A 13222-nucleotide genomic window follows, 5' to 3' on the forward strand; every position below is an offset into this window, starting at 1 on the left:
TTCTGGGCATACATCTAAATGAATGGGAAAACTTTTCTCAAAGAAATAACTGCAATTCCATTTTCATTGTAGCTTAATTCACAGTATCTAATAAAAAAAAAATGAAATGCCAGCCAGGCATGATGGGAAATGCCTCTAATCACAGGGGCTTGGGAGTTTTAGGGAAAGGATGGAGAGTACAAAGCAGCCTCAGCAATGGTAAGGCACTAAGAAACTCTTTCCAAAGAAAATGTAAAATAGGGCTGGGGATGAGGTTAAGTGGTGGAGTGCCTCTGAGTTTAATTCCTGGTATGCACCCCCCAAAAAAAACATCCTTTTAGATGAAAGGAACATCAAAAGATTCCTTCCAGCTTCACAGCATCTAATTACTCCCCTTAGATGCTACCCACTTATAGTTCAAACTGATCTCTAGAAGACAAGACTCAGATAATGATATTTTCTAAATAGGCTGAGAGACATTGATATCTGTGGACACCTTATGTCAGACTGTTCTAAAACTAAGGACTGGGCAAATATGGGGGGTTGGAATGAGAACACAACACACAGTTAAGTTCTTCAAAGGGGAATCTTAACTCAGACACTGTGATATCTGAAACCACAGTTGGAGATAAAATTAGATTCTTTGCTTCACTGATTTCTGGGTTATTAATTCAAGCCAAACAGATATTGAAAAAGTATTAAGGCTACTGGTTAATGTCTATGTAAAACAGGTTATTAAAAAGGTATCAGGTTAGGGCTGGGGTTTCAGCTCAGTAACAGAGTGCTTGCCTAGCATGTTGAGGCACTAGGTTCGATACTCAGATCCACATATCAATAAGTAAAATAAAAGTCCATTGATAACTAATTTTTTTTTTTTAATGTACCAGGTTTCTCACATGGCTTTTGATGTTCAGATTCACTATGTACTCTAGCCCTTGTGATTAAACTTTCTTATAGTTTAAATCAAGTCAAGTCCCATCTTTATTTTCCTCCACATTAGGACAAAAATGTTTGCTGGAAATGTTTGGAATACTTCTACAGGTAATTTTAATAAAGTGGTCTTACTTATATGGAAAGAAAAACCTCAATTAAGGTCCCATTACATTTTTAAAGTCTTTAATTGGGACTGTGAGGATGGCCTTAGCCCTGAGCTTAAACAACTCCATTTTAAAAACTCCAGTTTGAAACATGCAGTCCTAGCAGGCACACCCACAGAGTCCTCCAGTTTGGCCTTAAAAAAAAAAAAAAAAAAAAAAAGTTACTTCCCCTTAACCTGATAAACAGAGTAAAACATCTGGCAGGCTATACTTGCCTGATAAGAGAGAAAGACAAGAAAATCAGAGTGGAGACCACAAGACCAGAAGTTTGTGACCCCAGGGTAAAGGATGTCATGGAGAAATCCCATGATAGATAAGAATTGAAAGAGAGGTTAAAAGCCCCCAAATTTAGTATAAATAATATAGCTAATGAGCAGGGAATTAGCCAGCAGAAACTAGGATGCACTCAAGCTGAAGAGCCTGATGAGGACCTGACATCCCATCACTTGTCATTGTTCTTCTGATCCTCTGCATGATTTTCTCACCTCTCAAACTCTACCACTTCACCTGAACTTTGGTGAAAGCCACAACTTCTTCATAGGTTCTCTCGTCAATATGTTGTCCACTCCAAGCCAGGAGAAGCCTGCCTTCGTTCTGGACCTGGTCACCATGGTCTGAGTGAGTGTGCATCTGCTGGACTAAAAGCTTAAGGCTTAAGAATTTTGTTCTGACATTTAAACTTAGTACACAGAGGGAATGTCTATCACTAGCCTGTCATGATTAAGTGACTTTTGCAGTGTTTAGAATTAATCTATAATTCTTAGCAGTAAATTAATCAACCTATTTTTTGCTGTGAATGGATTATGTCTATTGCAGTGCCTAGCATTCAGGATTGTTATTTTATTGAGTAAGAACCTACAGAGTATAAATGCATTGAGCAATTTGAGTGAATAAAGCATCGAAAGGGGCAGAGCATTTGGACATTTTTTATTTCTCTCCTTGATGGCATATGTCGCAATTTTGCCCCTGGTGACTGGGACACATTGACTATATTATTTTATTAAGAAAAAAGTCATTATTCTTAATGTCATCTAATTTTTCCTTGCTTTTTTCTTATGTGAAAGTCTCACAAGGATAAAGCAAATATTTTAAAATTGCCATCCAGTTCTTGGAGAAAAAAGATACAAATAAAGCATCCCTTTAAAAAAAAAAAAAAACACGGGAAAAAATAATTATGTTGAAACTGAAGTTTTGAGATGAAACTAAATTTCCCATTTAACCAATATTCTCTGCAATCTTGTCTCACAAGTTTTGAAGAATAAAATCTATGGACACTCAGGGAAGGTTTTAGTAAAAAGAATAGGATTTATTTTAACAAGAAGAAATACAACTCCCAAAATGAGGGAGAGGGCATGATAGCAGAAGAACCCATCTTTTTGTGTTTCAGGTTCGAAGTTTAAATATGGTTTTTGGCAAAACATTGGTTAAAATCTATTTAAAATGAGTATTGAAAAAGGCATTCTTATTACCAACTAGGCTCAAGTTTGTCCTTTCTGTATCCCATCCTCCTTCCAGTGACTTCCAACTGGGTTCACCCCCAGGACAAGGAATTTGGTTGAAGGTATTCCCACAAGTGAGTCCCAAGTGTTCTTTTAATTTGAATAGGCCTTAATGGTGTTCATTAAAATATCTATCCATTAACCTTCAGGTGGTTAAATAAGATGTCCATTATTCAGCTGCCTTGTCATTTTACTATCTATTTTATTTTTTTCTCAATCAACTTGAGCAAGAAACCCTGCCTTTGAGAATGTGAAGAGAGCTAGAAATTTGGGATTTAATCTCAGATCTATAAATAGCTAAACTATCAGATAGCCATTCTGGATTTGAGATACTTCTTAGTCTACATTTAGAAAGCTCAGGAGGCATGAGGATTTTGAGTTCAAAACCAGTTTGAGCAAGTTAGTGAGGTTCTAAGAAACTCAGTGAGACCTTGTCTCTACATAAATATATAGAAAAAGGTTGAGAATTATTCCCCTGGGAATAATTACTGGTCTAAAATAAACAAACATATATACAACAACAATAAACACTTAGGAGCAACAAGAACAGGGGTCCCTAAAAAAGCCATAGCTTCTCTCACACAGGAACACAACTAATGATGTTGGGGTCCTCTTCTGACGATTATCCCAGTCTTCACAACATATTCTGGGGACATGTGTTATGCTCGAATTCGGGACCCCCAAAGACCACCAGAGACCCAAGATGGATGTAAGCAGCAAAGAGGTGTTTATTGCAAGCTAGCTTGGTCCTCTGCATGCACACACAGCTACTGGTGATGCTGAGAGGCCCGGGGCCCAGGGTTTGCAGCAGTTTTATACATTCTTTGGAGAGGGCAGGGACTTCACATACATCATAGCAAATCATCACACACCATGGGAAAATCAAATAACAACTCTAAAAGATGATTAGCACATTCACTGGCAGGAACAAGTTGAGTAGGGGTGATTGGTAAGTGCAAAAGGGGTATTCATTTGAACTGATTGGTTTAAGCCAAGGGGGTGTACTTGCTGAACTATATGGTTTCCCAACACCATAAACTACTGGGAGGGTCATCTGGCATCCCAGGTATGTCCCTGTCTCATGCTGATTGGTGGCTGCTAGGGGGTTGCTATGGATCTCCACTTAGCCTGACTGAGTCAGGGACACCTGGCACAGCAGATCTCTCCTGTTATTTGTAGATAAACAACTTAGCAGGGTGGGAATGTGCCTAGAGTGCTCTGTGGGTTTTTCCAAGGACAAAGGTTATGTCCCTTTCTTGGACAGGCTTTGCTCTGAGATAGAGGCTGGGTTTTTCACATGCTGAGCTAATGGCAAACAGATGCCCACATAGGAATTCAGGAAGGCCCTGAAAATACCATACAATTATGGAACAAAAGACTTGAGGTCTCAAATACTGATCTAAGCTCCACTATACTAGTCAGAGAAAACTAAAGGCTAAGCTGCCAAGGACAGACCTTCTACCCACCAGACTCTGGAGACAATTATGAGGAGTTTTCCAGCCACCATAGCCAATCCCACTAGCGTCAAACAGCCTCCCTACCCAGCCTCAAAATAAAAACACACACTTACCATTTTCTGGATTTCAGGATGCTTAGTGTTCCCCTTATATTTTTTTTTCAGCTCCAGTGTAGCACAGAAACCTGGAAGCATAGAAATGGATTCAATGAATGGCAGACTCCAAAAACAAAAGGAATAGAAGACTTTGGAAGTCTGCCCCCTCATCACTGGCTGTGTCTTGATTGGACAGTTCTCATCCAAGAGACAGGTTGGAAAGGGCTTCAGGAACTTCCTCCAAAATTGAGGCTGGTAGTGACACCACTGGTTATTGGTGAAAAGTCTTACTTTCCCACATGTTGAAGTTTTAACATTAGAGAAGCACGCTGAGGCAAGCATATAAAACAGGGTTTATTTAGAAAAGGGTAACATAGACTTTTCCCACGAGGGAGAAGGGGGCCATAGCTGGTATCACGGTATCCCAAGAAGCAAGGTGTTCTGCCCTTTTTATATGTCCTATGCTTCCTTTGTTCTCCTGCCTTTCCCCCCTTATCTTTGTCCTTCCTGAGGACATGTCTAGGCTCAGAAAGGCTTGGTAGGATCCCCTAAAGTTGGGAAATAGGTGGGCTGAAGGGGGAAGGATAAGATGGAGTAGACAAGGACACATTAACAATCTTATAGCTCCCTGTAGAGAGGGGAAATTTTTTTTTTTTTTTTGCTTCTAAACTAAAGTCCTAATAATACACACTTAAAAGAGTAAAAGCCTATTACTTAAAAGCCTACTACTCTGAACTGACTTTAAAATATATCTATATAAAATTTTACATTATTCTGTTTTTCCAAAGTAATTTTCTTTTTTCACATGACATATTTAACTGCTTTTTGAAAGAGTTTCTTTGATCCTTCATCAAATTATGAATTTTTATGTCTTTATACTATTTAATTAAAGAGCAGCTCTTCACTTCAACTCATTTGCTATTAGTATTTACTATGTGTTTCTTATTTTCATCATGAATTCTTGTGTAAGGCAAAGAAGGCTCTGTTAGTAAAGGGAATGTATGTTCGACAGGTTGTGGCTTTAGAATGAGGGGCTTAGTGTAAATTGTTAAGCTTTTCTCAGGAACCTTGATTTGCAATCTTTTCCCTGTGAATTTCTTAAGAAATAACACTATTGTTTGTATTGTCAGAGATACTAAAATATATCTCAGGACATATCTTATTTGTATCCTTAATCTCATTTGGGAATTTTCTTGCAATCTCAGGCAACATGTACTTTTATTATTGATTGTTGTATGCCCTATTATCTATCTCATGAGTATCATAAACAAAACACTTAACATTACCCATGGTGGCGCAGCCCTGCCACAGAATCCCCCACACTGTGACCCAGTCAGACAGGAGGTGTAGGAACATCTTCACCACACTGTCTATAAGATACCAGCTATTTTCCACATAGAAACTAGCTGGTATCTTGTGATTGAATCCTGGCATCCAGTCAATAGTGAGTGGATTATTTATCTGTCATTGGATAACAAGTCATTCTAAAATGTATTCACTCACTGGACCCCTGAGCCAAATCCCCAGCCCTATTTTGTATTTTACTTTGAGAAAGATTCTCACTGAGTTGCTTAACACCTCATCTTTGCTGAAGCTAAAATTGAACTCATGATCCTCCTGCTTCAGCCTTCCAAGATACTCGGATTACAGGAGTGCACCATTGCACTTGGCTCTGTTCACATATTTAATGTCAGTATTCCCTCTTTGCCTTGTCAACTGTTTTCTTTTTCCTATTGTACATTTCAAATGAATGCAGTATTTGTAATTTTTCTCCAAAAATTGGATGTCAGATTAAAGATTTTGGTTTCTCTTTGTGAGCATTTCACATGAGAGAAAAGCAGAAAAGTGTAACTTTACAGTTTGAAAAATAAGAACAATTTGTCTCTGCTCTCTGTCTTTCTAGGTACAGACACCTTATCACAATATCTGATTTAAAATTCCTCCTTTAAGAAATTCTGGTGTGATGTGTCCTCATTCTAACCTCCTATATTGTCCTACTTGTGGGTTTCATAACTGCGTAACAAAAGGTTTGAACAGCCACCATGTCTAAAATCTTTTGGAGTGTCTAGTAAATATCATTCCCTGGGTCTTTTCCCTCTAGAGAGCAGTATAAACTATGAAGTGAAGGCACTCCAGGGAGTCTCTGATAGCCCTTCAGCTGGAAATGATCTTTTAGTGATACATGGCTGGTACACTCTGAAAAACTGAGATAGAATGAAGACCACCCCCTTCAAATGCAGACTTTTTTTTCAATCAAGACATAGTTTCCAAACTTATCAATCAGAGTGAGAGGCACTGAGTTTATTAGAAGTGATATGAAGAGGAACAGGGTGACACTCTGACAGAAGAAAGTATGTTCTCTCTGAAAAGATAATAGCATGGCTCTCTTGAACTTCAGCTTTTTTGAAGATCTAAAAAAAGTTCCCAAAGAGTCTTGAGGAGGTACACTTCTTGACTTTGGACTGACAGCAGGATAACATAAAACTCTCAAGTATCCTCTGCCATAACAACTTTAGGTTAATTAGGCTCATGTTCACCATTTCAATTGAATTCTTAAGCATAAACTCTCAAAGATTTTATGGTTAGTAAGAACTATCTTTATTTCTCTGAGTTCCAGAATCTGGTGTATAGCAGGGTCACAAAAGTCTTCACTTCAGGGTAACTTAAGTTGTTCTTATAAACATTATTTTGAAACTGAATTTCTTCTGTAGATAAGAGTTTGTTAAGGAATGTAACATATCCTGTGCAGTTAAGCCAGAATTTTCTTGGAAAATAAAGCATGGGGTTAACATGTTGGGCCTATTTATTTATATTACTACATGTTGAAAACAGAGCTAGTCTACCACTGAGCTACATCAGTGTCACCATTGCCAGAAATAAATTTGCAGGGGGATGCAAATCTCTCAATCAGGCAAAGGCAGTATCTAATTGACATCACATTCTGGAACTAAATATCATAGAAGAGGGTTTTTTTCAAATGTGCTATGCCATTAGTTGTGGTTTATTTACTATTTTCACTAATTCCAGGAAACCCCTTTGAAATAAAAAAAAAAAAAAATATTTACATTCCAGTCCTCAGAGGGTCATGTTCTTCTCCTGTAGATCCTCAGCACCACATAAAAATAAGTAAATAAATTAAAGGTATTGTGTTCATCTAAAAAAAAAAAAAAAAAAAAAAAAAAAAAAAAAAAAAAACTAACACTGGAAAACTGGGCACACAAGTGCAAGCCTATAATCCCAGCTGCCCGGCAAACTTCAGCAACTGAGACCCTGCCCCAAAATAAAAAGGACTGGGGATGTAGTTCAGTGGCAGAGCATTCCTGAGTTCAATCCCTGCCACTGCAAAAAAGCAAAAGAAAGTGACAAAAAAAGTAATACTTAGGGTTTGCTCTCAGAAATTTTTCCACAGATTTCAACAAAGTAAGGTACCTCACATATTAGTTTCTGCTAGTTCCTTTTTTTAATTTTTATTTATTTATTTTTATGTGGTACTAAGGATCAAACTTAGTGCCTCATATGTGTGAGGGAATCACTCTACCACTGAGCTACAGCACACTTCTCTGTGCCTCAATATCTTTATGTCTCAGGGAGGAAATAATTTAAATCACAATCTTCAAAGAAGCATATTTTATGTATAAAAATTTTTAAATATGGTAAAAGAAATAATTAAATCACATGCAGAAAGTAAATGATCCTTAAAAAACAAATGTCAAATGTCTTCTTTGACATAAGGGGAGTAACCAAGGACAGGGTAGAGACGAAGAGCTGGAGAAGAAGAATAACATTAAACAGGGATGATAGGCGGGAGGGAAAGTGAGAGTTAAGGGAAATTGCATGGAACTGGAAGGTGAGCCTCAGGGTTATACACAATTACATATAAGAGGAAAGGAGGAGTAGGAGAAAAATTATATAAGTGGAAGAAACGATTTATAGTAGAGGGGATGGAGAGAGAGTAGGGGAGGGGAGGGGAGGGGAGGGGTGAGGGGACAGTGGAGAATGGGATAGACAGCAGAATACATCAGTCACTAGAAAGGCAATTTGTAAATCAATGGAAATGTAACTGATGTGACACAGCAATCTGTATACGGGGTAAAAATGGGAGTTCATAACCCACTTGAATCAATCTGTGAAATATGGTATAATAAGAACTATGTAATGTTTTGAACAACCAACAATAAAATAATTAAAAAAAAAAAAGAAAGAGCAGAAAGATCAATAAATAAACAACAGAAAAAAGTAGAGAAAATAAACTAATTAAATGCTGGTTCTTGAGCTGGGGTATAACTCAGTAGTACAGTGTGTACTCACCATGTGTTAGGCTGTGGCTTGATCCCAAACACACACACACACACACACACACACACACACACAATAATAATAATAATAATAATAATAATAATAATAATAATAATAATAATAATAATAAAAATTTTAAAAAAAATAAAATAAATAAAACACTAGTTCTTTGAGAAGACAGAAAAAAAGTGGAAACCTCCAGTTGGGCTAATAAGGGAAAAAAGAGAGAATATACATATTACTAATATCAGGAAAGAACAGATGATATGACCATAGTTTGTAGAGATATGAAAAGGACATATGCCAATAAATCCATCAACCTAAATACAAAGAACAAATTTCTAGAAAGATACCACCAAAATCACCTACAATGAAAACCTGAATTGAATAGTCACAGGTTTATATTTAAGAGAATTTGTAGCTTGAAAATCTTCCCTTAAATTTCTTTTCAGATCCAGATAGCTTCACTGGCAAATTCCAACAAACATGTAGGGGAAAAAAAATTATACCGATTCTGTAAGAAAACTGAAGAGGAGGAAATACTTCCTAACATATTCTGAGGCCAGCATTAACCTGCTATCAAAGCCAGACAATGACATTACAAGAGGTTGTGATACCTCTCATGAACACAGGTGCAAAATCCTATATATACAAAATTGTGGGGAGGGTGGGGGGTTGTAAAAAGGGATAGCACCCAGGGTTTCATACATGCTAAGCTAATGCTCTAATGTGGCTAGGCTAATGCCACATCCTCAGTCCTTTTTATTTTGATACAGGGTCTCACTGAGTTACCCATCCTAGCCTTGAACTTGTGACCCTCCTGCCTCAGAGTAGCTGGGGTTATAAGTGTATGCCACCACATCCAGTTCCCAAGCAAAATTTAAATGAATTAAATACAATAATATATAAAATGAATAATACCTCATGACTAAATGAGATTCATGCTAATATTTCAAAGCTGGTTTGCCATTCAAAACATATTGCACATCATTATATTAGCAAACAAATAATAGCAATCCAATACCCATTCTTAGTTCAAAAACAACAACATTAAAAACCTTAGGAATACAACAGTCTCATTCTGATAAAAGGAATCCACAAAATAACCCTATATTTAACAGTGCACATAATTTAAAAAAGATTGAATGTTTTTCTTTTAATATAAGGAACAAGATGAGGAGGACCACTCCCATCATTTCCAACCAACAATATACCAGAGATTCTGCTTACTTTAATAAGGCAAGAAAAAAAATTGACATTCAAATGAGAAAGGAAGAATTCAAACTATATTTTAAATGATGAGATTATCTATATAGGAAAACCCAATGAAATATACCCCCAAAAAAACTACTGCTAGAAGGTGAGTTTGGCAAAGCTGCATGATACAAGAGCTAGATACAGAACTGAATTTTTGTTGTATGTTAGTAATGAAAAATTTTATATTGAATTTTTTAAACATACTATAATAATACCAAAAATGTCAAATATTTAAGACAAATTTGAAAGAGATATGCAAGACTTCTACTTTAAAAGATTGCTGAGACAAATTATAGAAAATCTAAACAAATGGGAAGAAATAACATGTTCTTTTGTTGCAAGACTCAATGATGTTAAGAAGTCAATTCTCTCCAAGTTGATTCATAGATCCAATATCTCAGAATCCCAGCAGGCTGTTTTGTATAAACAGGTAAGCTGATTATAAACTTCCAATGCATATGCAAAGGACCCAGAACAGTCCAAAGAACTTTGAAAAAAAAAATCATAAGACAAACACTATTACAAAGGTAAAGTAATTCAGACAATGTGGTACTGATATAAAGATAAACAAGTAGATCATGCTACAAAATAGAGGCCAAAATAGATCCATGTACACAGAAAACTTATTTTGGCAATGGTACAAAGGCAATTCAGCAAAGAGACAATGTTCATTTTTAACAAATGGTGCTGGAACTAAATACCCATATAAAATAACTGATGAATTTTTACCCCTGCCTTATACCACATACAGAAATTAACTCAAAATGGGTAATATTCCTAAATGTGAAACCTAAAACAATAAACCTCCTCAAGGAAACAGGAGCTAACTTCTGTGACTTGGGGTTAGGCAAAGAGTTCTTAGATATAATACCAAAAGTGCATTAAAGAACAATTAGTAAATTGAATTTCATCAAAATTAAGAACATCTGTTCTTTGAAAGACACTACTAGGGAAATGTAAAACATGTCAGACTGGGACAAAATATCATAAATCTGATAAAGAATTTGTATCCAGAATATATAAAGAACTCTTAAAACTTAATAAATAAAAAAAAACAAATACCCCAATAAATAATAGTATACAAGATTTGATACTTTACCAAAGAATGGCAAATAAGCACGTGAAAATATGCTCAACATCATCATCAGCACATAGGAAAATACAAATTAATATCACAATGAGGGGCTGGGACTGTGACTCAGTGGCACAGCACTTGCCTTGCACATATGAGGCACTGGGTTCAATCTTCAGGACTGCATAAAAATAAATATATAAAATAAAGGTATTGTGTATGTCTGCAACTAAAAAAAAAAATTTAAATCACAATGAGGTAATACTATGTATCTATTAGAGGAATAAAATTTAAAAAGACTACCACAGTAAGTATTTAAGATAGAGACTTGGGGCAACTGATTCTTCATTCATTGCTGGTAGGAATGTAAAAGGAAACAATAACTTGGTTAACAGTTTTGCAGTTTTAAAAATTAAAAATACCCTAGCACATGGTCTACTTATATCACTTCTGGGTATTTTCCAAAGAGAATAGGGAGCATAAATCCACAAAAAGATCTGTAATACAGTTGTTCAGATATATTTAGTTCTAAGAGCCAAAAGCTGGAAACACCCAAGTGGCTGTCAATGTTGAACAATGGAATACTTTTAGCACTCAATAGAATAAACTACTGACATAATCAGAAACAGAGACAAATCTCAAAATAATTACACTGAGTGAAAGAGCCAAAAAAAAAAAAAAGTACATATGATATAATTTCATTTACATAAAACCCTAGAATAAGTAAACTAACCTATAGTGACAGCAGATCAGTAGGTCGGTGGTTGTCCGGAGAAAGAGACAGAGGACCATGAGGAGAGAAAAACAAAGAAATTGGGAGTGGTGATGGATCTTCTCATTCTCCTCATTGTTATGATGGTTTCTTGGGTGTGAACATGTGTCAAAAATGATTAAATCATACACTTTAAACATGAAGTTTACTGGATGTCAATTATACCTCAATAAAACTGTCTTTAAAAAAGGGCTACCTCAATTATATAATATCAATTTTAAATTGTCCCTTTTCCATTAGCATACCGAAAATTTTTTCCTGTAGCAAACTTAGTCATGTAACTGCTTCAAATACACCTTTTCCTTTGACATTTACTCTATATAAACACGACTGTAAATTAAATTACTGGACTATGGATGTGGCTCAAGTGGTAACGTGCTCACCTAGCATGTGCGGGGTGCTGGCTTTGATCCTCAGCACCACATAAATGTTGTATCCACCAAAACCTAAAAAATAAATATTAAAAAATTCTCTCTCTCTCTCTCTCTCTCTCTCTCTCTCTCTCCCCCTCCCTCCCTCCCTCCCTCCCTCTTAAAAAACACTAAATTACTATTGGATAGAAAAGTTAAAAAATTGATCTCCCTGGATTGCACAGTTGTCTGGTTACTGGCTTCAAATGAAGTCTGAATGTTTAGCTAAACTACCAGTACTGAAGGCTCAGTCACTGAATACTGAAAACACTATGTTTGAAAGCAGCCCTAAAGCAATTCATTAATTCAAATAAATGTTTACTGCACATGTGCTCTCTGTATGTTATGGTTAAAAGGGCTATATTTTATGCAGAATGGACAGTACCAAATTACAAAGTAATTCCATGTGTCTTTTGGAATAATTTGTAAGGTTTAGCAACACTTAAATCACATGATGAAAGAATGGCAATGGAAACAGACCACAGACAGCCAAGAAGAGTGACTCTTCTAATTAAAGGTTAAAATAATAAATTTCAATAACATGACTGAAGAACTGTAAACTAACAGCTTAGAATTCCAAAATGACAAGTATCTCTCATATCTTAAGTGAACTCAGAACAAAGATTTAAAATTACTTCCACACACAGCAAGTATGGAGTCTGTCAGCTCTAAGTAGTCATTCTGGCTTAGAAATATAAAAGGATGTGAAAAGACAGACCCCAAATTATTATTTTTTTAAATACCAATAACAAATAGGAAGTTTTAAGTAAATCCTCTAACAGCTGGTATCAAAGATAATATTCTGTAACAGCATATTCTTCATTACTGAACTCAGCTAACTGGACCAAGAATGGAAATTACTATATCCTATAGATGATACAAGCTTAATTATTCATCACAAATAAAACCATCCATAGCTCTGCCATAATATACAAGACCTTTTACAGCATAGCAAGGGCAGCCATTTGAAAACCTTCCACTATCTTTTTCCCTTACAATGATACTACCCTTTAAGGTTGTTTATCTAAAAGAACCCAACATCTCCTCCATTTGTGTACAATGAATTGAAGCAATTTCTTCTGTCATGTATAACTGATTACAACTAATGAATAATTTAAAAAAAGAACCCAGGAACTCATTCCAGGTACCTAAAAATCTATAAAAATCACTTGTTAGTGGTAACTGTGGATGATATTTGCTTCAGATTCCCTTAAAAACCTACTCTTCTTCTAAATTTGTTCAGATTCTTCAAAACTATCATGTTTTGTGTTCTCAAAGGTACTATTTT

This window comes from Spermophilus citellus (assembly GCF_964194105.1).
Source record: "Spermophilus citellus genome assembly, chromosome: 13".
Lineage (NCBI taxonomy): Eukaryota > Metazoa > Chordata > Mammalia > Rodentia > Sciuridae > Spermophilus > Spermophilus citellus.